The sequence below is a fragment of the Cervus canadensis genome, chromosome 24 (assembly GCF_019320065.1).
Source record: "Cervus canadensis isolate Bull #8, Minnesota chromosome 24, ASM1932006v1, whole genome shotgun sequence".
NCBI lineage: Eukaryota > Metazoa > Chordata > Mammalia > Artiodactyla > Cervidae > Cervus > Cervus canadensis.
Window position 1 is genome coordinate 26893339 of NC_057409.1, and position 26234 is coordinate 26919572.

At 45.1% G+C, this 26234-nt stretch overlaps 1 long non-coding RNA gene across 1 annotated transcript in view; it reads right to left on the reverse strand.

Moving 5' to 3' along the window:
- The window catches only part of LOC122426327, a 92560-nt gene that overhangs the window by 18141 nt on the left and 48185 nt on the right, over positions 1–26234 (reverse strand). The window contains exon 2 of the long non-coding RNA XR_006265141.1: positions 9095–9251. This is a non-coding gene — a long non-coding RNA (uncharacterized LOC122426327). The remainder of the gene's footprint in view (positions 1–9094; positions 9252–26234) is intronic.

A 26234-nucleotide genomic window follows, 5' to 3' on the forward strand; every position in this document is an offset into this window, starting at 1 on the left:
GAAAAGATACCCCACCTCCAAGGTAAGAGAAACTCAAGTAACACGGTAGGCACTGAGAGAGGGCATCAGAGAGCAGACAGACTGAAACCACAGTCACAGACAACTAGCCAATCTGATCGCAGGACCACAGCCTTGTCTAACTCAATGAAACTAAGCCATGCCGTGTGGGGCCACCCAAGACGGACGGGTCATGGTGGAGAGGTCTGACAGAATGCGACCCACTGGAGAAGGGAGTGGCAAACCACTTCACTATTCTTGCCTTGAGAACCCCATGAACAGTATGAAAAGGCAAAAAGATAGGACACTGAAAGATGAACTCCACAGGTCAGCAGGTGCCCAATATGCTACTGGAGATCAGTGGAGAAATAACTCCAGAAAGAATGAAGGGGTGGAGCCAAATCAAAAACAACACCCAGTTGTGGATGGGGCTGGTGATAGAAGCAAGGTTCGATGCTGTAAAGAGCAATATTGCATAGGAACCTGGAATGTTAGGTCCATGAATCAAGACAAATTGGAAGTGGTCAAACAGGAGATGACAAGAGTGAACATCAACATTCTAGGAATCAGTGAAATAAGATGGACTGGAAAGGGTGAATTTGACTCAGATGACCATTATATCTACTACTGTGGGCAGGAATCCCTTAAAAGAAATGGAGTAGCCATCATAGTCAACAAAAGAGTCTGAAATACAGTACTTGGATGCAATCTCAAAAACAAAAGAATGATCTCTGTTCATTTCCAAGGCAAACCATTCAATATCACAGTAATCCAAGTCTATACCCTGACCAATAACGCTGAGGAAGCTGAAGTTGAACAGTTCTATGAAGACCTACAACACCTTCTAGAACTAACACCCAAAAAAGATGTCCTTTTCATTATAGGGGACTGGAATGCAAAAGTAAGAAGTCAAGAAACACCTGGAGTAACAGGCAAATTTGGCCTTGGAGTACAGAATGAAGCAGGGCAAAGGCTAATAGAGTTCTGCCAAGAGAATGCACTGGTCATAGCAAACACCCTCTTCTGACAACACAAGAAGACTCTATACATGGACATCACCAGATGATTGACACCAAAATCAGATTGATTTTATTCTTTGCAGCCAAAGATGGAGAAGCTCTATACAGTCTGCAAAAACAAGACCGGGAGCTGACTGTGGCTCAGATCATGAACTCCTTATTGCCAAATTCAGACTGAAATTGAAGAAAGAAGAAAGTGGAGAAAACCACTAGACCATTCAGGTATGACCTAAATCAAATCCCTTATGACTATACAGTGGAAGTGAGCAATAGATTTAAGGGATTAGATCTGATAGACAGAGTGCCTGATGAACTATGGACAGAGGTTCGTGACATTGTACAGGAGACAGGAATCAAGACCATCCCCAAGAAAAAGCAAAATGGCTGTCTGTGGAGGCCTTACAAATAGCTGTGAAAAGAACAGAAGTGAAAAGCAAAGGGGAAAAGGAAAAATATTCCCATTTGAATGCAGAGTTCCAAAGAATAGCAAAGAAAGATAAGAAAGCCTTCCTCAGCAATCAATGCAAAGTAAGATCTCTTCAATAAAATTAGAGATACCAAGGGAACATTTCAGGCAAAGATGGGCTTGATAAAGGACAGAAATGGTAGAGACCTAACAGAAGCAGTAGATATTAAGAAGAGGTGGCAAGAATACAGAGAACTGTACAAAAAAGATCTTCATGACCCAGATAATCACAATGGTGTGATCATTCACCTAGAGCCAGACATCCTGGAATGTGAAGTCAAGTGGGCCTTAGGAAGCATCACTACGAACAAAGTTAGTGGAGGTGATGGAATTCCAGCTGAGCTATTTCAAAGCCTGAAAGATGATGCTGTGAAAGTACTGCACTCAGTATGACAGCAAATTTGGAAAACTCAGCAGTGACCACAGGACTGGAAAAGGTCAGTTTTCATTCCAATCCCAAAGAAAGGCAATGTCAAAGAATGCTCAAACGACCACACAATTGCACTCATCTCACACGCTAGTAAAGTAATGCTCAAAATTCTCCAAGCCAGACTTCAGCAATACGTCAACCATGAACTTCCAGATGTTCAAGCTGGTTTTAGAAAACGCAGAGGAACCAGAGATCAAATTGCCAACATCTGCTGGATCATCAAAAAAGCAAGAGAGTTCCAGAAAAATATCTACTACTGCTTTATTGACTATGCCAAAGCCTTTGACAGTGTGGATCACAATAAACAATGGAAAATCCTGAAGGAGATGGGAATACCAGACCACCTGACCTGCTTCTTGAGAAATCTGTATGCAGGTCAGGGAGCAACAGTTAGAACTGGACATGGAACAACAGACTAGTTCCAAATAGGAAAAGGAGTACGTCAAGGCTGTATATTGTCACCCTGCTTATTTAACTTATATGCAGAGTACATCATGAGAAATGCTGGGCTGGAGGAAGCACAAACTGGAATCAAGATTGCTGGGAGAAAGATCAATAACCTCAGATAAGCAAGTGCTGCTGCTGCTTCTAAGTCACTTCAGTCATGTCCAACTCTTAGCAACCCCATGGACTGCAGCCCACCAGGCTGCACCGTCCATGGGATTCTCCAGGCAAGAGTACTGGAGTGGGGTGCCATTGCCTTCTCTGGATATACAAGTGACACCACCCTTATGGCAGAAAGTGAAGAAGAACTAAAGAGCCTCTTGATGAAAGTGAAAGAGGAGAGTGAAAAAGTTGGCTTAAAGCTCAACATTCAGAAAACTAAGGTCATGGCATCAGGGCCCATCACTTAATGGCAAATAGATGGGGAAACAGTGGAAACAGTGCCTGACTTTAGTTTTGGGGGCTCCAAAATCACTGCAGATGGTGATTGCAGCCATGAAATTAAAACACACTTACTCCTTGGAAGGAAAATTATGACCAACCTAGACAGCATATTAAAAAGCAGAGACATTACTTTGTCAACAAAGGTCCATCTAGTCAAGGCTATGGTTTTTCCAGTGGTCATGTATTGATGTGAGAAAAAGCTGAGTGCCAAAGTATTGATGCTTTTGAACTGTGGTGTTGGAGAAGACTCTTGAGAGTCCCTTGGACTGCAAGGAGATCCAACCAGTCCATCCTAAAGGAGATCAGTCCTGGGTGTTCATTGGAAGGACTGATGTTGAAGCTGAAACTCCAATACTTTGGCCACCTGATGCAAAGAGTTGATTCACTGGAAAAGACCCTGATCCTGGAAAGATTGAGGGCAGGAGGAGAAGGGGACGACAGAGGATGAGATGGTTGGATGGCATCACCGACTCAATGGACATGAGTTTGGGTAAACTCCGGGAGTTTGTGATGGACGGGGAGGCCTGGCGTGCTGCAGTTCATGGGGTCACAAAGAGTCAGACATGACTGAGCGGCTGAACTGAGCTGAACTGATGAAGGATATGTCTCTTGTTTCGATTACTTATGGCTGCACAACACACCACTCCAAATCTTAGTGGCTTAAAACAGCAATTAATTTATTATCTCTAAAGATTCTGTGCATTGCTTGGAATCAGATGGGTGATTCTTCTGCTTATGTGATACTGGCTGCATCTGGCAATATCAGCCTGGCTGGAACATTCAAGATGGCTCACTCATCTATCTGGTCTGGGCTCAGCTGGATCTCACAAGAGTCTAAATCCCAGCTACTGTGCTTCTCCTATAACCTGGCAATTCGGGACTCCCCAGAGTACAAGGGGAAATGAATTTGCCTTTTACAGCTTAGGCCCAGCACTGTCATTTCTGTCCCATTCTACTGGTAAGATACCTCATCCTTCATCTATCATCTATGACAATGTCATTTGTGCCCCATGTTGGCCAGTGTCAGAACGTCAATTTTTTTTTTTATTTCTGGACCTTCAGATGAGATGAACTTATTTTTAATGTTTCAGATTCAAACTGCTAAGCAGATTTCTCAATCTACAAGACAACAGTAAAACATCCTGCTCCAAGAACTTCTGTGCCCAGAAATTAGTCCAGTCACAAGTAGAATTAGGATCATTTAGTGTGAAAAGCATAGATTGCTTATGCCCAATCATGGCTGGCATGGCTTGACACAGTCTTGGCATCATTTGATAGGCTAAATAGACTGATTGTAAGTGGGTCTCTTCTACCAAAAGACCTAGCTCTACCCAAATGTCTTGCTTCCCAGGCCTTGTGGGAAGCCTGGACTCACCCTAAGTCATGCAAGTGGTCATGCTGACTTTTGCCCCAGGGCTTGGAATAGGCAAGTGGCTGGAGGAGTGAGCAGAAGTACAGAGTTCTCTGAGGTCCATGCACAATGTGGAATCTAGCACAGTTCTCCCCAGTGTAACACTCCCAAGGGATAGCTCCTTCACTCTCAGTCCTGAAAACTCCTTGAAAAATCATAAGTTTAGGTTTATAATGGAGCTACCAAAAGGAGAAGGGGGTGACAAAGGATAAGATGGTTAGATAGCATCACCAACTCAATGGACATGAATCTGAGCAAACTCCAGGAGACAATGAAGGACAGGGGAGCCTGGCGTGCTGTAGTCCATGGGGTCACAAAGAGTCAGACATGACTTAGCGACTGAACAGTAACAATAAATGTAGCTACCACACTTCTAAGGCCACAGTGTGTTTCTGACAATAATAGGAAAACTCACCAAAATTTTAAAGTTCTACACTGGACCTCTGGCTGCTTCTATCAGTCCATCCATCTTCTACATCTCTGTCTTTACCGTGTGCCCCTCCCCCAAACTCACAGGCACTTCTGAGACTCACTCTAAGTCGTGCAAGTCACCATGTTGATCTTTGCCCCAAGCTATCCCATCTCTAGGATGGGATATCCCATTCACCTTATCGACCACCGCCTCTGCTAGCCTGACCTGTCCACACCTGGGCTTTCTCTACACTTCCTCATCCTGACCCCCAGCCCAAGACAGGAAGCCAGAGAAGGCAATTAAAGAAACATAAGGTTACCACAGACACCTTTTCCAGCTTCAACACCTAGAGCCATGCAAAGGAGATGACTCAGAGAAGTTAATCAGGCCTTTCAAGTGAACATCCCAGAACACCCCTCTGCTCTCTGACTGAGTGCAGTGGAGGTTGCCCTCTTCCAAAGCACACTGCATGGAAGACCTGAGGGATGGTGGAGTGGAGAGGCCCCCTCCAGAGCCTGTGCCTTTAATCCAGCAGAAACGCCCATGTGCTGTTTACCTCCGGGACCATCAATCTGAGCTGTCAACACCCCACACTGAGCTTATGGCGGTCATCCTGGAACGGACTCACCCTAATCCCCTTCTAATCTGATGTTTGTCTGGTTACTGACTCTTGGTTCTATCTCCCATTTACAGGCCTGTTGGCTTGACAGATGCGTGTACTCTGCTGGTTTCTCAACTCCCCGTCAAAGGCACTGGCCTGGCCTTACTCACCAGCTCTTACATCTTGTATTTTCAGTATGAAATCCCCCAAAGTGCCTGTGAAGGCCCCACCCAGCTCTGTCACTGGGGGCTTTAGGGCCTGGAGGCAGGGATTCAATAGGTCAGCCTTTTGTATCCTCAGTGCCTGGCCCATAGCAGAGATTCAGGGATGATTGTTGAACAACTGAGTGATGCATACAGACCCTGACCTCACAAGCAACAGCCCCATCAAACCCAGACAACTGGCCCACAATGAGCCATTTCTGAATGAATCTGCATAAAGTGCTGGCGAAAAGTGATACCCAGTGGAAGACTAGCCAGACTGAACTACTTAAGGAAACAAAGCATCTTTGAGAAATGAAATTAATTAACTGCTTCCAAAGGGAGCATAAAGTAGGAGATTGGGAAGGATGGGAAATTTTATATAAATTTCCAAAGGTCAAGGGACTTGAAAGTAAATGAAGGGAATTTCAAGTTCTAAATTTTAAAAATACCTTCCAACATCATGGTTTAGGGGTGTGCAATAGGCACTCAAAATTGGGATTTGGCTATGAACAAAGAAAAGCTCTGAAAGAGAAAAACAATAAATTAAATGCATAAATTGAGAGGATTGGGGCTTTTTAGAAGTTACTGCACAATATTCTCTGAGGGTGATTTTAGACTAGACCTTGACAGGGTGAGATTGTGAATATAAAAGTGAGCTTTTGTCAATCAGAATGCACTTCTGCAGAAATAGGTTTCCAGAGAATAACCGGAGGGAATTTCAAAGATCTAGTTTACATTCTCTGTGTCTTCAGGCCCATTTCCTTGGGATTTAAGAAACCATAAGGATTTTGAGATCTTGAAACAGCCATAAAAAAACACTGCTTAGAATGAGTCTCACGGCATTTGGTGCCCCCAGTCACAGACATTTTATTTTATTTCAGTCTGTTCTCCTACCAAATTTCATTGCCCAGCAGCCCCCATTCCACCAGTCTTTACAAGGTTTGCCACCTTACTAAAGAGGAGCAAATAATAGCTTTATTTTGTGCCCACCATGCATCTCAAGAATATAAAAGAGAGGAGTGGGAAACATGTCAATGGATGAGGAGGAAGCTCTGAACCAGCTTGCTCCCAACCCTGGAAGGAAAAAATCTCTAAGGTCACCTGAAATCGGTCTCCAACCAGGAAAGGGGTTTCTGCTGCAAGTATCTGGGCTAACAATTAATAACTTCTATTTATCAAGTACTCTGTGAAGAACTTTATATACCTGATCTTAATTCTGCCATTTTAATCATGAAGTTCAACCCCACTGTTTGATCCTAATGGTATTCTGATCCTGCTAGTCCCTAAAATTTGGCAAATAATGCACCAGAACAGCTGCTGCCTCTTTGGTTGTGGGGTATGTGTGTGTGTGTGTCTTGTCTATGATTCTCTTGCTTTGTGATTGTGCATGCATGTGTCTGCACACGTGTGCATACCCGAACATTTGTCCTATGTAGCTTTCTCTCCCCTCGTCTTTCTGTGCTTCTCTGTCTCCCTCTCTCGTTGTGTGACAACCTCTGTAAATCCCCCAATTCTTCTAAGTCTGCATCTTTGGATTTTCCTTTGTGTCTTTGTGTAAATGTGCTTGTGTATGCATTCCTCTGTGTTTCTCTGCTTCTTCTCGCTCTGCCTTCTGCTCTGTCTCCCTTTCTTGATCCCTTTTTCAACCTTCCCTCTTTTCTCTGTTTCTCTTTGAATCAAATCCAAATGAAAATAATCTTATTAAAAATAGAAAAATATCCAAAAGTATTTCCTGTGCTAGCTAGAATATTAATCAAGATTTGAAACTGAATTAATGGGAGTCCCTAAGGAAAAAAATACGTTTCCAACATAAAACAATCAATATTGGCACAATTCTACTAAAAGTCTGATATTCACAATGTCCTTGGACCAAAATGGTAAGGTCAAAATATCCTGAATCCCTAAACCGTGAGGTCACAGACACCTGCAGCCTGCTGGGTCCACTCCAGCAGCTCCTTGGTCTGTGAGTGGCTCCAGGTGTGGTGAAAGAAGACTTTCTTGGAAGACAAAAGGTCACTGCAGCATTCAGAGCATCAAGAGTCGACCCCACTGAGCCCCTTTCTGACCGGCCTCAGGAGACTACAAATCCCAACACATGTGGTTCCACTGAAAGCAAAGCTCAGTGCTCTTCATGGCACCACCTGGGCAAGGACAGCAACCCGACAGGCAGTTTGCTGCTTTCTCCATCCTTCTTGTGTCGAAAGCAAACACAAAATGAGAATCAGTCTTTAAGACACTTGGATCCCACTCAGCTCTTTCTAAAATCCCCTCCACCTTCCTCTTGCTCTGCTCCCTGCTTCTTCAAGTTCCCTTCTCCCAGCAACTCCCTTCCATACTTACTCTTGCTCTTGTACACACACACACACTCACTGGCCTGGGTTTCTTCCCACCTTTCTATCTTTCTTTTGATTAATAATGATGGTAAACATTTGTTAAAATCTAACAATGTGCCAAGCATTATTTAGAACACCTTCCATGATATACTTCATTTACCTCTCAAAATATCTTATGGGAAACCTAATGGGAAATCAACCCTAAATGTTCATTGGAAGGACTGATGCTGAAGCTGAAACTCCAATACTTTGGCCACCTGATGTAAAGAACCAACTCACTGGAAAATATCCTGATGCTGGGAAGGATTGAAGGCAAAAGAAGAAGGGGACAGCAGAGGATGAGATGGCTAGATAGCATCACCGACTCAATGGACAGGAATCTGGGCAAACTCCGGGAAATAGTGAAGGACAGGGGAGTCTGGCATATTGCAGTCCATGGGGTCACAAAGAGTTGGACACGACTTAACAACTGAATGTCAACAACAATAATATTATATCTAATGCTCCAGATGAGGAAATTGAGGTACTGGCAAATTACCAGTCTGACAAGTAAAAAAGCTGAGGTTTAAACTCCAGAGCCTATGGCAGAAACCACTACACCACACTGCCTGAACCTGAGTGCTGATCATGAACAGATACTAGTCAAGAAAAAGATCTGTCCTCTGTATTCTCTAATGAGTTCTCAGGACCCGATACGTAACAAGCTTCTCTTAAAGATCAAACAGTTTAAGTATGCTGAGCAGCACAGAAAATGTGGGGTCATTTTGAAGGGGGACTAATTTCTTTGAGGGCTAGAGAAAAAAAAAAAATCACAGTTCCCCTGACTTTTTATTTAGAGAATAATCAAGAAAAGGTTTCCCCTTTCTGTCCCACTGAATACAATTTATCTTTATCAAACCAGAAAAGAATGTAGCTCCAGCTGGAAGTTTCTCACAAAGCCTTGGGAGATGAAAGGTACAGTAATAGATACACAAAGCACTTGCTTTTTATCTGCGAAGAGCTGGTTTCATATGATCCTTTCATAAAAGTGAAAAATAAGACATTGTGTTTATGTGGAGCATACATTTGTCTGCGTCACAAAAAAAAAAAAAAAAAAGGCTGACCGTCTATTGGGACAGCCTAAATCCGCACTGTTTGCATTTGGTCTGGCCCAGGTATTCCATAATAGTAGAAAACCTGCCTTTTAAAGCACCTGAAGTATAGACCAAGTGGCCAATTTCGGCTCAAAGCAGCTGCATTTGTTATCTGTCCTAAACAGGAGCCCAATCCATACTTTTTACTCAGCTAAAGAAAGGGAACAATGGAAATTTAGTAAACAGGACAATTGATGGTACCTGGCTTTGTGTCAAGCAAAAGCCAGCCTCTGCATTGAAGAGTCCCGACCTTGAAAAGCTGGTTAAAATGGATGCTGCGTGGGGTGCTGGCTGGAGAGGCAGCCGGGAAGTAGGTCAGCGAAGTTAGAGGCTGGCTTCTGTCACTCCCAGTCAGAGCCTGCGCAAGTCAGAAGAAAAAAAAAATTGTTCTCAGACAGAATCAGACACTGTGTGTGGTTCCAGGCAGTATGTTGTATTGACAAAACTGTCACCCCCAAATGAAATCATGGAGGGGAAGATGTCAGCCCCTGCCACATCCAGGAGGCTATTTTCTGCTCATTTAACTAATTAGGAGTCATACTGTTTTGGGTAGTGGTGTTTTCTGCCACCACAGAAGCCAACTTTGTTGTCTGCTCTCTCCCGGACCTCACCCCACTGTCCCCTCTTATAGGCTGCCCACCTGGGAGCACGTAATGGTGCTGGATGGGCTGTTAGATAAGAGGGGCTAATGAGAAAGGCTGGCTCTCAGGGCAGCAAGCAGGAAGCTCCCTGCAATGGAAACCAAGCTGAAAGCCTTTCCCCTCACCCACCCACCCACCCCACTGCTTGAAGAGGCGCTATAATGCATTGCTCAAGGGCACACTGCCTGGTTTTTTAATCCTCTGGGCTCACTGATTCGCTGTGTGACCTTGGATGCATATCCTAACATTTCTGTTTCTCCATTTCCTCATCTGCAGGGTGGTATAATAACTGTACATACCTTACTGATGTGCCTACACCCATTAGAACCCCAGGAGGAGACAGTACCCTCAGATTGGGATAATACAAGAAAGGTTTAATGAAAAACCAGTTTACACAGGCATGTGAAAAAATGTAGCAAAACTGCAATAGAGGGTACGGTACCCCAGGCCAGCACCAGTGGGTGTCATCATCACGCCTAGGTCTGAAAGGGCACGATGACAAACGCGGGGACCTATACCCAGAGAAAGCGAGATCTCTGTGAAGAGGGTGCCTGATATGAGTTATGACCTTCAAGACAGGGATGCAACCAGATGTAGCAACCCCGCAGTGAGGGAGCCACATGAATAAATGTACTGACCGCACTCTCCTCCCTCCATTCCTTCCATTGCTGAAACCAAAAGAAATCAGAGGGCAGAGGAGCCCCTTAATATATTCCACATGGGGCACCTAGCAGGGTGGAGAAGAGTGGAAAGCGAACATGCAGGGACAAATGGAAGTTACTGAGACTAAGAACTCAATGAGGCAGCAGAGCACAGTGCCTGGAGCACACGTTCAACATATACCGTATTAACTGCTGACTTCCTGTTACTAGTGATTTGTTCTGGACACAACATGAATTGCACACAACGTGGACAAATGGTACATGTCATGGCTGCTCTGTAAATAAGGTTCAACGCCTGGTAAAGCCAACTGCTCCTTTCTCATCATCTCCCAGGGATTCTCTCAGGTTCCTACTGGTCATACCCATTTTGTCCCCAAGGCAGGGAAGTTGGCCTGAGCTCCTCCGGTGCTGCAGAGCCTTTGGTGACCCCATTCACTCTCAGCAGCCACCCAAACAGTTTCAAGCACCTTTTTTTGCCAAAAGATTACTTTTAATAACACTTTGCACATACATTCAGCATATAAAATAGTTAAGATTGGGCAGTTCTAGCTAGATAGGGTCAGACTACTGGACCGGCCTCTTAGGCTGTACACCGTAGAGCAGCCAGAGCCCCTCTGCCAGAAGCCAACGTCTCTGGAGGTCACTGTGTGAAGACCCCTGACCTGCAGCATCGCTCAGATACTCCTCATGATGTTCTCCATCTCTCTCCTGGGTCTCCCCTTCCTGTGTGCTGAACAAGTGGTCCTCAGTTAGTCAATTACTATCTACAGGAGATTTTGGAACTTCAGCAATAATGGACCCTTACCATTGTAGAGTGCTTAACTGATTATGAAGCCCTTTCATACACAATATACACATTATTCCATCCCCAGAACAAGCTTGTGCTTCTCCAAATATCCACCAAAGTGAGCAGCACAGCCAGGCCTGGAATTCCTTTGTTTTACTCCAAAACCAAGATTCCGACACCACCAACTACCCAGAGACCAGCAGATTTTGTGGGCTTGTCCTAAATGACTTTTTAAATAATTTTTTTTTTTATTAGTTGCCAACTTCTTTTCTTCAGTTCTGTTCAGTCGCCCAGTCGTGTCCAACTCTGCGACCCCATGGACTGCAGCACGCCAGGCCTCCCTGTTCATCACCAACTCCCAGAGTTTCCTCAAACTCATGTCCATTGAGTCAGTGATGCCATCCAACCATCTCATCCTCTGTCATCCCCTTCTCCTCCTGCCTTCAATCTTTCCCAGCATCAGGGTCTTTTCAAATGAGTCAGTCCTTCGAATCAGGTGGCCAAAGTATTGGAGTTTCAGCTTCAACACCAGTTCTGCCAATGAATATTCAGGACTGATTTCCTTTAGGATGAACTGGTTGGATCTCCTTCTTTTCTTAACACTATCTAAAAGCATTATCTCTATTTGCTTGTGCAGAGCCCGCCCCTTTTCCCCAAGAAAGCTAACTCAGCTCTCCAAGAGGAAAGCAGGTTTCAGCCTCTTTTGTGGCTACATCCCCATGCCAGCCCATCGTCTGATGCTCAAAAAGCACACATATTTATTGAATGAAAGAATGAATCTCTCAGTCCATCCTTTTAGGTTTTCTACCCTAACCAGGTTTCAAGGCTCCCAACACTAAAAATAACCAAGTTTTGACTCAGCAGCTGGCAAACGTCCAGGTTTACTCTTAGCATCTAGGGTTAAGGAGGAAAAGTGAGCCAGACTCAGACGGTCAAACTGCCTACAGTGCATCCCTGCTCACGGACGTGATAGACTCACGTGTAACCGATACTGACGAAGGTTGGCTCCACTGACTCTTCATTTTCCCAGGAGTCCCAGACCTTAACAGTCTATGGTTTCTAGAGTTTATGATTTTTCTCCCACGAGACTGTGAGCTCTTAAAGAACAAGGTCTCTGCCTTACTCATCTTTGTTTTCCTAGGAATTAAAATTGCATCTGGATCAGGCAAGATCCCAAATAATGCTCTGAGGATTGTTCGTGATTGATTAACAATGAACCCTGAGGACGGAAACACAGAATTTTACAACCAGGAGGGATTTCAGCAAGCACCTAAAATTGTTCCATCCAATACATTAGTCACTAGCTATGTGTGGCAATTTAAATTAGCCAAGATTAAATAAAATTACAATGCGTATTCCTCAGATACACTAGCATCATTTCCAGGGCTTCACAGTACATGTGTCTTACAGTTACTCTACTGGATGGTGTGGATACAGATATTTCCATTGTCACAAAAAGTCCTGTTGGGCGGCGCTGAAAAGGGTCTTGTTTTATAGCGAAAGAGAACTGAGTTTCAGAGGAAGAAAGTAATTTCCCCCAAGTCACTCAGTAAGTGAGAAACAGAAAGGACCAAGAACTCACGTCTCCTGGCTGCTGCTCTGTGTTTCAACCATTACACTGGATTCACACACACTGTACAAGAGCCATAAAGTGTCCTCTTTCAAGTCAGCATGGCTTTGCTAAGAAATTCTAGATGAACTGGCAGAGAATAAACGCTGGACCCAGCAAGCAAACAATGGGAAACCATAGCTTCCCACAGAAAGCTGGAGGCCAAGACATCTGAAGGATGCCCCAATGTGGGCTGCCTTTCGTTTTAAAGCTTTTCAAAATTGTTTTCATTTCAATGGTTGGAGGTTAATACCCAAGATGGACACTCTTTTTGAAGGGTTTCTTTTGATTTTAATTTCTTAAAGTCCTCATTTGAACTCTGCTTTTTGTTTATATTATACCCATCCCACAATTTTTCTTTCTTTCCATGTAACTTGATCCTTGAAAAATGTACAGAATCCATCCATGCCCACTGCTTTTAATTAAACATCAACTCGTACTTTCAACCAGCTCTTTAAGGATTTCACATTGCCTTTTCTAAATGGATCCTTTTCGGGGGCCTGATATTACATCAAATTAAGTTCTCAAAAATGTACTTCTTAATCTTTAAATAGCTAGGAACAAACTTTGGCAAACTCTCAAGAAAAGCTATCAAAGGGAAGAAGTCAGCTATATACCCATTTCTCTCCCAACTCAGAACAGGGCACACTCTATGTGGAAGAACCTGCACATACCAACTGATCTCAGGGCATTTACCACTCAGCTGAGGCCCACAAACCCTGGGGTGGGAGCAGATTCTACAAGAAATCTATACATCTTGTCACAGAAAGAATGCACTTGCACCTTTGTTTTTTTAAAGCAATACTGTGAGAGGCAGGAGGCAAAGCAACAAACATTTGCTATGAAAAGCCTGGGCTTCTGGTGGAAACATTTGCCATGGGCAGACACAGCCACCTGTGATGGCAACTCGGGCCCCAGGGACAAGATGCTCAACCGTGGGCCTGGATACTGCAGGGGGAGTGGGGGAAGGAGACTAGAAAGAGGAGTAGGGGGACTCAAAATTCTCAAGGTCTCAAGCTTCCAAAGATCCCTAAGTTAGGATGTAGAAAACATCAGAATTCGCAGAGGAGACCCCTCCTGATGGGCACAGGGGGTAGGGAGAGAGAGTATTTAGGAAAATTCCACTGGCGAATCATACTTTTTTCTGGTATGTCTCCTAGGGTTTCTGAAGATTTCATTATCCTCATAAGTGAAATTCTTAAAATTACGGAAAGAAGGTGCTTATTGAAACCTATAGCTCTCCATTTCTTGGCAGGCTTTGATTTGAAACATTCAAAACACATCCAACAGCCTCTTCTTCCCTGAAGACAGAGGCTTTAATGTCTTTAAAAAAAAAGAAAAGAAAAAACAGGTTCCCTTACACCCGTCAGCTCCCTCCACTTAAAGAAACATGTTGCCTAAAAATTAAGGTAATGGAGCCAAAAAAAAAAAAAAATAGTAGCAACCTTTAAAATCTGAGTCCTGCTCTTTGTTCCTAATGAACAAAGAAACACAATTCCCATAACCGGGAGCCATGTGTGCACACCATTTCAGAACAAGGACTGCAGCTGTAATCTAGGCCAACCTCTTTATACTACAAATGAGGAAACTGAGGCCCAGAGAGGTTAAAGAATTTTAACAGCCAGCAGGTGGGCTGAGCCAACACTCGGGCCAGATGTTCAGAGTCCCCATCTTTTATGCACAAAAGGAAAAAAAATCATTCTATTATTTAGAGTAGGCAGAGGACTGTTTAAAGGTGGGCAAGTAACACCAGCACCCGCCTCTGAGCATATAACACCCCTGACCCCACATCGCCACCCAGTTCAGCAGTAGATATGTACAGTCAGGGTCAGCTCCAGACAAAAATACAAACTAATTGGAGAAGCGGCACACAAAAGTATGTTGGAGAGAGCACCAACCCTTTATATTATGTGACTGATGGAAATCAAAGCCCCTGCCACCTCGCAGAGCATGAAAATACAGCCCTGAGCATGAAAGCTCTGAAACCGTATGTTGCTGTAAAAACAGAAGCGATCATGATCCACATGGATTTCGCACGAGGATTAGGAGCTAGCAGCCTCTCCCAAGAAGATCCCTTTGTGTCTTTGCAACCGTGGCATCTAGAGGCAGTGTCCTTGCCCCTTCTAACCATCTTCAGCCATTAGGGACAACTAGGCTGGGGGTCAGAATGGGACTGACCGTAAGGAACTCAACCACCTTCCTCCTGCCTCACCCCTTCCAGGAGTCAGAAAGTATTAAAAGCCACTCTGCTGCTCATAACAAAGCTTTTCTCATTGGGTTTGTCTTTTTGACTTGCCTCGGCTTCCCTGTTGACTCAGATGGTAAGGAAACTGCCTTCAATTCAGGAGACACAGGTTGGATCTCTGGGCCAGGAAGATCCCCTGGAGAAGGGAATGGCAACCCACTCCAGTATTCTTGCCTGGAGAATTCTATGGACAGAGGAGCCTGGTGGGCTACAGTGCATGGGGTCATAAAGAGTTGGATACAACTGAGTGACTAACACAGAGAAGGCAATGGCACCCCACTCCAGTACTCTTGCCTGGAAAATCCCATGGACGGAGGAACCTGGTAGGCTGCAGTCCATCGGGTCGCTCAAGTCGGACACAACTGAGCGACTTCACTTTCACTTTTCACTTTCACACATTGGAGAAGGAAATGGCAACCCACTCCTGTGTTCTTGCCTTGAGAATCCCAGGGACGGGGGAGCCTGGTGGGCTGTCATCTATGGGGTCGCACAGGGTCGGACACGACTGAAGTGACTTAGCAGTAGCAGCAGCAGTGACTGACACAGTGGAAGAGAGTGTTTGTGTTTTACTGTTTCTGCGTGCCCCAGTTTGGATGCCTCACTCACCCACACTGAGGCTCATCTTCAGAGGACTGCCCTCGGGCCACTGGAGCACCCCTGCATGCAGATGGCCAGGAGAGTTTAGGAACCTCCCTCTCCCAGAGGCCCTTAACCAACAGAGGGTGAGAAAGTGTACAAGACCAGGTCCCTTGGACAACTCCCAGAGAAACTGATGCTCCAGAACATCCCTACCAATCAGAGTGAAGCCAATTCTGGGGGCCTTCTGCCTGAGACTGCAATTTTACTTGCTTTTATCCCTTTCTATAACCTGGGAGCACTTCCTTAATAAGTCTCTTATAGGCAAATCCTTCTTTCAGCATATGCCTCGAAGACCCTAGAACTTTGCATCTCTCTTATCTGCAGCTGGCGTGGTAGGAGGGGCCTAGGGTGGCCTTTTGTTTGGGAGGAGGTGCTGCCCTGGCTAGGACTTAAAAGGGCAGCTCCTCTCCAGAAACTTGAGCTCACTCTTTGTCTCTTGTATTTTTCCATCCAGGCTCATTAGAAAAGTGCTATAATTGATTATTAATGTCTGCCACGGGGTAGGAATGATCAGGAGAAGGATGCATTGGCCCATACATAAATGATTTGCCACCCCTGTCCCAGAGGAGGGGGCCCAAGGAGGGTGGGGTCTGTTTTTGTTCTAAGCCTTTAGCTGGCCGCTAGCTCAGGCCAAAGAAGTCTGGATGGGTCTACACAGACCAGCTCACTGGGACTACCCAGGGTTTATTACACAGTTTGGAAGACAGTACACGTGACCTGGGGTGTTTTCTCTGCGGATGCCTGTTAGAAATTCTGGCAGCAGTAGGTAGCTAATGGAGGGCATGGTGTGGAGAGTTCCCATCTCACCCTGACTACTGAGTGTGGGATTAGGATGCTGGGGCGTGGGGGAAGGCAGGCCACAGAAGAGCTATCTTGCTGCAGGCAAACTCTGACACCATGAACTCAATTTGAAGCTGGACAAACCTGAAAGCGTACATATACTCTACAAACACAGAGGCTGGTGGCAGGCCTGGGGCATGTTTGAACATAAAGGCTTTAGGCAGGTGGTAAAGCTGGCATCAGGAAATGCTGAAGAGGACAGTCCACGAAGCAAACTGAGATCAAGAGTCTAGAATAGAGGCCAAGTCCTGGAAGTCAGAGACCTGGGACATTCTCTGAAATGTCCCCGAAGGCTTTCCCTCCTGAGTCCTTTTTGCCTCTGAGGTTTCACCGAGGTATAATAGACACACAGTACAGTGCACAGATCTTAAGGGAGTGAATTAATTTTCACACAGGTAACATTCCCAACACCCAGCAGTCTTCTCCACGCCCTTTCCTAATCTACTTCCCTTCCCCAAAAGTAACTGTAATTCTGACCTCTAGCACCATCAGCTAGCTTTGTTGTTTTTGAACTTTGTGTAAATGGAATCCCACAGCATGGACTCTTGTGTCTGTTTTCTTCGGCTGCACATTGCACGGGTGAGACTCATCCATGTTATTGCATATAAGTAGTCTAGTCTTTCTGGCTGCTCTTCCGCTCTAAGAGCACATCCAATTTACTTATCCATCTGAGTAGTTTGCAGTATTTTGCTGTTAAGAATGAAGCTGCTAGGAGCATTTCTGTATGTGTGCTTTGGTGGATGTATGCACTCATTTCTCTTGGTGAAAGGTCTGGGAATGCAATGGTTTGGTCACAGGAGAAACATGTTTACCTCTAGAAGGTCTGTCAAGTGATGCTTTAATGTGATTGTACCAGTTTACTCTCCTAGAAGTTCTACATGAGAGTTCTTCTTGACCCATACCCTTGTTAACTCTTAGGATCATCAGTTTTGTCAATTTAGCCATCCTAATGGGTGGGTAGTGGTATCTCACTGTGGTTTTAACATGCATTTCTCACCTAGGACTAATTCCCATCTAGGACTGATCTAGGTACCCAAAAGATGGTCATTCCTCCATGGCATCTAGAAGGTGCCACTTTGCCTCACTTGGCCTAGAAGAAGCCTCTATGCTAGACTCTTGATACCAGAGTGCTTTGTGGATTATCCTCTTCAGCATTCCCTGACTCAGAGAGTTATTACGATCACACGGGCCACCCTCTGGGCATTTACATACAGATGGCCCTAGATATAAGAGACAGATGAGGACTGCAATTAACAGATCTTTACAGTAGAACCTTAGGGAACTGATGACCAAAAACCCACATCACTGACTCAGCAGATACTTTCTTCCCCAGAGCCTCTCATGATGAGATGGAACTTCCAGATGTTTCTCTAGATCAAATTAACCAAGTGTTCATCTCACCCAGCAGAGCTGAGGAAGCCAAAATACCAACTGAGCTTGGAGAAGAGAGGCTGTGAAGATGGAATGAAACAGAAAACCATGCCCAGAGCATACAGCATGCAGATCTATGTAAATCAAATATAAAAACCGGAATGCAAACTTTCAAGTGATAATGCTCTCCAGCTGTCATATATGACTGTCTCCATCCTGAAGACCACTGGGGCTCTGGGAAACCAGCAGGCAGTCTAGTTCAGCAAGTAGGGGACGGTTTTCCTCCTTCCTTTAATCTGGGAGCATGAGTTCACGAGTCCTTAGGGATCCAAAAAATATGGAAGTCTGTGGTTTTTTAGCTGGTTGTCCATTTTTATTCACATAAATGAGGCACAGCTTCTTCTGGTCGATGTTTAACTTCAGAATCAGATGGCAAGAAGGAATATCAGTTCGTGGCATTTACTGCAAACATCGACGAAAATGGGAAGGGCAGAGTGGCTGTCCTGAGACTCTGTCTGGGTGGTCAGGTGTTAGAAAGTGTTAGTCATTTAGTCCTGTCTGACTCTTTGTGACTGCCAGGCTCCTCTGTCCATGAAATTCTCCAGTCAAGCATACTGGAGTGGGTTGCCATTTCCTTCTCCAGGGGATCTTCCCAACCCAGGGATCGAACCCAGGTCTCCCACACTGCCAGCAGATTCTTCACTGCCTGAGTCACCAACCTAAGCCCTGGGGTAGTAAAGTGTGTGTTTGACTCAGAATCAGTAGCCTCACTTGAAACCTCAACAGCTACTTATCTTATGACCTTGGGCAAGTCACTTCCTCTCCATGAGCCTCAATTTTCCCATCTGTAAAGTGAGCAGACTGGACTAAGATCACCTCTAAGGTCTGTAGAGTTCTCTGAGCCCGTGTTTCTATGGAAGCCTCCATCGATCTAAACGTCAGTCAGAGTGAGTCACTCTTCCAAGACACAAACGAATCCATCCCCATGTAGAGCAATTAGAGCTAGGCCATTGCTGCCGCATGTCCAAGATGATAGAAAGCCCGACCCAGATTCTGCGCTGTATAATTGAGCATTAAGACACAACAAGGGCTCCGCTGCGGCGTAATAATGCACGCCTGGCTGATTTATTAAGCATCCGACTCAGAAGTGCATTGTTCCGTAATGCCTCGGAGTTTAGGCAGCGCTCCATGAAAAATACTTGTGGTGCAAGCCGTTGTGTTCAGATCCTGTTACATCCCACAGCTTCCAACCTCCCGTCCCCTCCTGTGCAGAAGCTTGGCTGCCCCGGTCTCCATCACACCTCGTTGCACAGCCAGTTCTGCACAGTCTGGGGCGCCCCCTATTGGCTCCAGGATTATGTCAGACAAGCCAGCTCAGCTACAGGCTCTAAGCGGAGCAAAGGGAGAATGTCACTGCAGCTGTAACTTGGGAAACCTTAGCGATGATGCCTGGCAGCAAACAGTGGGAGAGCAGCAGAGAGGCAACCCCCACAACTTGTCCCCTGGCCCAGCCTCATTTCCTCCATGGTGCTTATCTCCACCTGCCACATTTATACTTATTTTCACTACTTTTATTGTCTGTCTTTCCCAGCTAGACCTCAAGTCCAGTGATAGTAAGGCCTTTGTTTTGTTCTTGATGGAATTCTGGCAACTGCCTGGCATTAAGGAGGCACTCGGTAATAATTGCTGAAGAAATCATTAAATCATTCAGTAAATAAATAAATATGCTAGCTGATGGCAAGGGCTATCGAGGAAAATAAAGCAGCAAAAGGGTTTAGAATATGAGAAGGGTAGCTATTTCAGATTGAGTGGTCAGGGAGGGCTCCCTGGTCATTATGTTTAAGCAGAAACCTGGAAGAAGTAAAAAAATAAAATAAAAGTGTATGTATCAGGGAAGAATGTTCTGGATAGAACAGGCACTGCAAGGGCTCAGGCAAAGGCTTGGAGTGTTTGCAGAGCTCACTGGAGCTGAAGTAGAGGGCAAGAGCAGAAAGCAATTAGGACCAAGGGGTACCAGAAGCCAAATCAGCAGGATCAGAGCTCAGCAGACTGGAGTCCATGGTCCATATCCAACCTATTGCCTGTTTTTGTAAATAAAGTCTAGCTGGGATGCCCACGCCCACTTATTTGCATATTGTCCATGTTGCTCTCCTGCTACATCAGAGTTTCGTTGCCACAGAGAAGGTGACCCACAGAAGCCAAAAATATTTACTATCTGACCCTTTACAGAAAAAGCGTGCTGGCACCTGCCCTCAATCACAGAGGCCACTCTGATGGAGAACTTGGCTTTTCTCGCGGGAACACGAGAAGCCATTAGGGGACTTGGAGCAGAGGAGTGACATGACCAGACTCACAATTTAGAAGGATCAGGGCAGCTGCTGAGTAAAGAATAAATTGTAGGAGTAGAAGCAGGGAAATCAATTAGGAGGTGAGAAATGAAGATGGTTTAGACTGGAAATGTAATCAGATTAGAAGACGTGCAGAGCCGTGTGGTGCTCACGACACAGGGTGAGCTGGCTGTTTCAGCCTGACAAATTTCGACCCTGAGCATTTGGGTTTATGTGGGAGAAATGGGGAGTAGTGAGGGGGAAAATGGGCAGTTTTTCCCAGGGCAGGAGCAAAACCACAGCTCCCAAAGGTTGCCATGAGCTAATACCCTTTCCAAGTGATCTTTTGTTGTGTGTTCTGAGCTTGGGCTGGGGTCCTGGCAAGACTCTGAATCACTTCCTGGTGCTGGAAGCCATGTGTGCTGTTGTTATTGTTTTATTGTGTTTGCCTGGCTTACCTCGCTAAGACGAATGCAAACTCCAAACGGTTTGAGGTTGGGGGCATAGGTCAGAGGGGCTTAGCCAGAGGAAAGACAGCCCTTAGAGTGATGGCTGTTGACCAGAGACTCATAAAGTCAAAGGCTAGAAAAGGAGGTGGCTCCAAGAGGAGATGCTCAAAAGAAGGTGTGAGGGTCTTCCATTTGGCCCACCAACCACCACCAAGAGGATGAGCTTTTTCTTCCCGCCATCTGTCTCCCTCCAAACACCACACACACAGGTGCCCCTCTTTAAATGAGATCTGTTTTCTCCATCACCTCTTTCTCAATGTTATTTTAATTAGTCTCTACCACACATGGGTGTGGGAGAAAGGCTCGGTAAGATCATGGGGAAGCCCATAAGGTCTTTCTCAGCAAGAAAGAAAATAAAAAAGAGTGTGGGAATCTAGGGTCCTTGGGCTTGAACCTCCTAACTGTAACTTACTCACTGTGAACTAGAGCAAGTTACTTAACTTCTCTGTGCCTCGAATCTCTCACCTGGCAAATAAAGGGGATTAGAAAGCAGTCAATTATGCAACTGATGAGAAAGCAATTGTTATGAGGATTGCAAATCAACATATAAGAAGTCCCTGACCCTTATCAGCAGCCGTGACCAAGACTAGAATTATGTGATGGAAAGAGGAAGTTTTGTTTACCAGCTGTGTAATCCTGAGAAAGACAAATAACCTTTCTGAGCTTCACGTTTTCCTTGCCTATAAAATGAAGTGAATACAACCCCTATCACAGAAGGAGGGATTAAGTTCACTCAAAAAAACAGCAGATGTAAAGCATTTAGTAAAGAATTGGCATAGAGGTCACACTGCAGTGATACCTTTATTATTTGCAAAAATAAAGTTCTGAAGTCAAGACCTTCAACAAGAGGGTAGGAGGAAGACTGACAAAGCAACCAAAAGATTTCAGGCCCACAGCAGGCTAAAGCCAAAGATGACCAAAGGCCAAAGGGCCAGCACTGACAGAGAAGTAAGGCTGCCCACCCAGAGCAGAGGGGCCATGCCTGTTGATTCCAGCTCAACCTCAGTTTGGATTGGTTCCAATGGGCTCAGGTCCTGGACTGGACCTTCCTTCCCTTACAAAATCAAGTGTTATAAGAGTGGTGAGAAGCCAGAGAAGTTGTTATAGATGATCAGGATTCCCTTGGAGAGAGAAAGAAGACTCCCATTCCTGTCTGCCCCTCTACCTCAGGCCTCTTCCCAAGACCACTGACGAGGGAGCACAGACAAGCTTGGGGAGCTGCAAGGACCAACACAAAGTGAGTGTTTGTGAATGGAAATCCATCATGGAATCTGAAGACTAGATGGGATCTGTGGGGTCAGTAGGGATTCTAGCAGAACTGTGGACAGGCCACTTACTCACTTACCCTGAGCCTGTTTCTTCATCTGTAAAAGGGAATATATTGTTGTGAGCTTTAGCTAAGGCTTGAGAATAGGAAATTAAGTAATCAAGACTCTCTCTATCCAGTGTACCACAAGTCCCATCTCAGAGCCAGAAAAATGGAAATGAAATGGGAAGGTATGTGGTTAGATAGCCTCCCAAGCTCCCAGTTGGCCCCAGAGTCAGTGCAGCAACCCACACTCCTGACTCCCAACTGTAGGCCTCAGACCTTGCTGCCCACATGCTCCAGGTGCTTATTAGAGTGACAGGCTATGTGCATCTCAAAGCAGGTCACTGTGTGATCCTGGGGAATTGGAGTTGTCTGGACCTCTCTGGGGACCCTGGACTGACCCAGCATCTCCTGAAGAAGTGGTTTCATTGGACCTGATGTGCACTCTAAGGAGATGTGGGAGGAGCTTGCACATGGTGCTTAGAGATACAGGATAAAGGGTGACACAGGAGAGATGAGCAAGCTCGGCTGCCTGACTCTGGTCCTCATCCCCAGCTCCCTGCCAATATCTGAACCCTAGATGGGCTCTGGAGCTACCAGAGTCTATTGAGCTCTTCTCTCCTTACAGGATGTATCTAAGGCACTCACCACAAAGTTTATAGAGCAGATAATGGGGGCTCCATAAATGTCAACTTGTTAAACGAGTGAATAAATGAAGAAATAAATACTGAAGTTCCAAAAAATAAATAAAGACTAACGTTCCAGATCTTTATGGCTGATTCCTATACACCTTGACTAATGCCCTTCTCATGAAAATGACACTTTGTTATCTAATTGCTAGTCTAAAGGCCAAGGGACTCTGGGTTCAACCCAACCTGTGCCCTTCTCCACAAAATGACAGGATCAATGGCTTCTCAGCTTATTCCCCAGGATAACTGAGAGAATCAAGTCAGAATGGACATGAACATGCTTTACATGGCGTAGGATATACAATAGTAAGCGAATATCACAATGATCTCAAAATATCCCATTTATCTCAAAATACCTCAATTTATCTCAAATTATCTCAAAATATCTCAATGATCTCAAATATCACAAAAATTTTCAGAAGCTTCCTCGGGCGCATTTGAGGTCAAATGGGAGGACACCACATGCTGGAGAGGAGGAAATAATGCTTTGATTCTCATGCCAGCAAGGTCTTCAACAGTGCACAGCCTATTCTATGCATTCCTTGAGAGTCCATATATATCTCCACACTGACAACAGGAGTGTAGTAGTAACAAGACGTTGTGGTAACAACAGCAGCAGCAGAAAGAGCCACTATCGTTTAACCAGTACTTACTATGTGCATGGCTCCAGGCCAGATGCCTCTCACCATCATCTAAGTCTCCAAACATCTGTTTAAGCTGGAAGTGGTGACTAGAATGTGTGTGTGGGTGCTAAGTCGCTTCAGTTGTCTCTGACTCTTTGTGACCCTATGGGCCATATCCCACCAGGCTTTCTGTCCATGGGATTCTCCAAGCAAGAATATTGGAGTGGGTTGCCATGCCCTCCTCCAGGGGATCTTCCTGACTCAGGGATCGAACCCAAGTCTCTTATGTCTCCTGCATTGGCTGGTGGGTTCTTTACCATGAGTGTCACCTGGGAGGCCCTGGTAATTAGAATGTTGTTCAGTAAATATTCATTTCCCACCTCCCTTTATTCAGTTCAGTCACTCAGTCATGTCTGACTCTTTGCAACCCCATGGACTGCAGCATACCAGGCCTCCCTGTCCATCACCAACTCCCGGAATTTACTCAAACTCATGTCCATTGAGTCGGTGATGCCATCCAACCATCTTATCCTCTGCCGTCCCCTTCTCCTCCTGCCCTCAATCTTTCCCAGCATCAGGGTCTTTTCAAATGAGTCAGTTTCTTGCATCAGGTGGCCAAAGTATTGGAGTTTCAGCTTCAGCATCAGTCCTTCCAATGAATATTCAGGACTGATTTCCTTCAGGATAGACTGGTTGGATTTCCTTGCAGTCCAAGGGACTCTCAAGAGTCTCCTCCAACACCACAGTTCAAAAGCATCAATTCTTCTGTGTTCAGTCTTCTTTATAGTCCAACTCTCACATCCATACATGACTACTGGAAAAAGCATAGCTTTGACTACACAGACTTTTGTTGGCAAAGTAATGACTCTGCTTTTTAATACGTTGTCTAGGTTAGTCATAACTTTCCTTTCAAGGAGCAAGTGTCTTAATTTCATAGCTACAGTCACCATCTGCAGTGATTTTGAAGCCCAAAAAAATAATGTCTGTTGCTGTTTCCACTGATTCCCCATCTATTTGCCATGAAGTGATGGGACCAGATGCCAAGATCTTAGTTTTCTGAATGCTGAGTTTTAAGCCAACTGTTTTCATTCTCCTCTTTCACTTTCATCAAGAAGTTCTTTAGTTCTTCTTTACTTTCTGCCATAAGGGTGGTGTCATCTGCATATCTGTTATTGATGTTTCTCCCAGCAATCTTGATTCCAGCTTGTGCTTCATCCAGTCCAGCATTTCTCGTGATGTACTCTGCATATAAGTTAAATAAGTAGGAAGACAGTATACAACCTTGATGTACTCCTTTCCCGATTTGGAACCAGTGTGATGCATTTCCTATTCCAGAGATGTGGGGCTTGGCCATGTAACTGACTTTGGCCAGTGGAACGACAGGAGAACTGAAAGTGCCTGAGCCATAAGCCTAAGAAGGATCACAGGTTCCTGCCCGTCACTGCGGGAGCCTTGAGACTCCACCATGGGAAGAACATGCTTCTAGTAGCCCCCATCCCCTGCCTGGGCCCCAGAATAACCCACATGGAGTAATCTGGGTCTGAGGCTCACTCTTCAGCCATCTGAAGAAGCACTGCCCCAGCTAACGAGCCATATGTGAGGAAGAAATAAGTGCTTATTGTCAACTGCCACTGAGACTGTGTTTATTACGCATCAGTAGTAGATACCATGAGTTATTAATTGTATAGATGGGGAAAGCAAGGCTCAGAGAGGCTAAGTAACTTATCTGAGGGTCAACCAGCAAATAAATGGCAGAAATAGGGCAGAACTCAGATCTTCCAGACCAGGTTCTCAATTGTTATACTGCCCCACTTTCTGTTCGCTAAGGAGGTGCATTTTGTGTCAAGCTGTGTGAAGACAATAGCCAACAACTGGAAGTAAACAAGTCCCTAAGTCTAGCCAGAGATGCTAGGAACAAATTCAAAGAGGGGTCCCCTGCTCTCCTCAAGAGGAAGCTGATCCCTCTGCACCCCAGAGGTCCCGTCCATACCCCTCTCTCACTATCTGGTCCCAAGGCCATGAAGGGATTCCACAGAGGACTCCCCCAAAGCCAAGAGCAAACATAGAGCTCCCCAGCTTGCAGTAGCACAAGCAGCCCATTCACTGACACTCTGACCCCCTCATCTAGGCAGGACTATTTCAAGAGACCACAGTAGACTTCCAATCTTCAGAGTGCAGTGGGAAATAATAACTCGAACATTCTGAAACACTTTTTTTTAAAACTACATCAGGAAAAGATATCACCCCATCCAGCCACTTTTCTAGGTTTTGTGAGTGTGTCTGTCTTCACTTGGAATGACTTTTTGTGCACAAAATGACATTTTCAATTCACAAAAATGTATCCTTTCTCCTCCCCAACTTATTTAGAAGTACACAGTTCTCTCCTAACAGGCACTAGGATATCATTATCTCAGTCAGAGCTTCCTTTTTCTCTCAAGAAATGGAAAATTAGAGAGGAAATGAACAAAGCAGAAGTTCATTAAATGCAATTCCCCAAAAGGGCACGGAAGCCCAGGGAATCCTTCTGACAAGTTATCCAGAACACCAATAAAGAGCTAAGCCATGGGAGAATATGAGAAGAGGCCCAGTCTGACACACACACAGGAATGACAGGGCTCTCTGCCACACTAGTCTTCCCTCCCTGCCCTGGTTCATATTTCCTTCCAGCTTCAAATAACTCTTTAGCCCAAAATGCAGCAGCACACTATATCACCCAGGGATCAAGTTGGCTGCACATAAGAAGCCCACTTAACAGTGATGTGGATAAGTGGAAATTATTTTTCCTCATGAAAGAGGTCCAGAGATAGAAGGTTCCTGGCATTGGTTTGGTCACTAAGCGCATCAGAGAAAAGTTTTTGCAATTCTCTTGTTCTTTACATTATTGTCACAAGATGGATACTCCAGTTCCAGACATTTCATAGGCATTCCAGACAAGAGGGAGGGGATATGGGTCTAGAAGAAAAGAAGAACAATGCCTATATTAAGAAAGCAAAGATTTTCCCAGAAAGTCCCAGCAGATTGCCACTTACATGCCATTGGCCAGAACTGTGCCACATGGCCACCCAGCTGCAGGGAAGCTGGGAAAGGTGG